This window comes from Pollicipes pollicipes, unplaced genomic scaffold (assembly GCF_011947565.3).
Source record: "Pollicipes pollicipes isolate AB1234 unplaced genomic scaffold, Ppol_2.1 Scaffold_5282;HRSCAF=6240_pilon_pilon_pilon, whole genome shotgun sequence".
NCBI lineage: Eukaryota > Metazoa > Arthropoda > Thecostraca > Pollicipedomorpha > Pollicipedidae > Pollicipes > Pollicipes pollicipes.
Genome location: NW_023596651.1, coordinates 143,641 through 145,532, shown reverse-complemented (window position 1 = coordinate 145,532; position 1,892 = coordinate 143,641). Strand labels below are relative to the sequence as shown.

The following is a 1,892-nucleotide window of genomic DNA, read 5'->3' as shown; positions in this document are numbered from 1 at the left end:
AAAATTTCCGCAAACTTCCATTGCACACATAGGTATCTATGGCAAAGTCAGAGTAGTTTTGCCGTCCAGATTTTTATGACACTTCCAAGGGTGCAGCCTACTTCTACGCGTCTTAAGCAGCTAACGTTATTTATACTGCATAACGCTCTCAGTTATGTGATTCAAGTCCGCCATTCACCCAACAGTAAACTTTTCTGAGAGCTATCCGTCTATCACATCACTCGCATTGGCTCATCAGGATATGTTTCAGTGCAGGAGCGTAAGCAAAATTTCGCAGTCGTTGAGGAGCTTGACTCGAAAATATTCACTGGAATAAAATAAAAAAATGGATATGTACTTGTGACCAATTGACTGCTCCCATGTCACTACGCGTTGCTCTGAAACAGGGAATTATGTTGATGTTAACCGAAGCGTGTCCATGTGTGCCTACATTCTGGGACAGGATGTTATGTCCCTGCATAGTCCTCCAACATGGGTCAAAATGCATCGGCCGGGAATCGAACCCGGGCCGCCCGCGTGGCAGGCGAGCATTCTACCACTGAACCACCGATGCCTCTGCAGCGTATTGTTGTTGGATTTTTCAGAAATTGCTTCAGAAAATTTCGTATGAATATTTCGACTCTACATTATTTAACCAGCTTCCCCCACCAGGGGTGTAATCTTGTTCCATTTATGTACATCGAGTCACTACTTTATGTTGAAATATCACTACCTTCGATCTCTAGCCGTGAAGAGTATGTTGCACGTCCCATTCAGTCGTTGTCGAACGTCTCTCAGTTCACCCATAACCGCTGTTCGTAACGTGCCGTGGAAAATATATTGGACCAGTCCCAGCGGGCTGGACATCTCGACTGGAACAGACCCACGGAAGGACAGGCCCACTCGTGTGTCAGGGTGGGACCCAGACCCGTCGTGGTTGACGATCTCGGACATGAGTGCTAGACGGGGTGGGGATATTTTGAACTATGAAAGCAAAGGCACGTCCCAAATGTGGTCAGCCACTTCAGAGGCTTTCAGTATCCCGACAAAAGACTGTCTCACTCTTTAAGCACAGTTCAAGAACGTACACTGGTGAAACCTCAGGACCGGTTAGTCTAATAACGACACGGGTTAGTGCCAAGGGTTTACATTTTTAGATTTTGAATATCCGCACCCGCCTCGCATTCGAAAACCCGCACACGCCTTGAAAGGAAAGTTTTTCCAACCAGCCGAAATTGACCCCGTTGTCCTTATGTTGCATTGCAGGTGAACATATGCAACACCATGATATTATTGTCAAAATAAGATAAAACCTACAAATATATTAGCTGACTATTCCCAGTCGTTTTCTAGGTGCATAGGTCCATCCTCGATTTTTCCCCAGCGGACAACGAGCGTACTAAAGAGCGGGCTACGGGCGTGCGGGCTTCTGGCTACCCTCTCCATGCATGGTTTGCCGTCCAAATTTGTGTTGCCAGCATATGCACTCATTACGCCACAGCCGTAAAGGAACGCGACGCTTAAAAGGGTTGCCAAAAAGCACGCCAGAGACAAAATTTTGATCGTGCAAAAATGAATAATCAGCCTGTGCATCTGAGCTTGCATCTGCTGCATCTGCATCTGTGGTAGCTTGCAGCAAGAGCTCTTCTGGTTCACGAAGAGTGTTTGTGTTCTGACCGTTCCCACGCCGATGCATTACGTTCAGATAACAACGGGCACGATGGAATCCCGGCCCCTAATCATGCTGACTGAAGATGGCACGAGAGGCTCAACATCCAGAGGTGGGCGCGAAAAAGAAGAAAATACAGTTGGCAGCACGTGACACCATTGATCTACATGTGAGACTCACATACAGCCGCGACTGGTAACAACGGGACACGACGCGACATGCCGCCTCCCCAATGCTTCATGTC

General features: G+C 47.6%; 1 non-coding gene across 1 annotated transcript; it reads right to left on the bottom strand.

Annotated features, from left to right (window-relative positions):
* Positions 1–482: 482 nt before the first annotated feature.
* On the bottom strand, positions 483–553 carry TRNAG-GCC (transfer RNA glycine (anticodon GCC)). The gene has a single exon. It is a non-coding gene; the product is annotated as a tRNA-Gly (tRNA).
* Between the last annotated feature and the right edge of the window lie 1,339 nt (positions 554–1,892).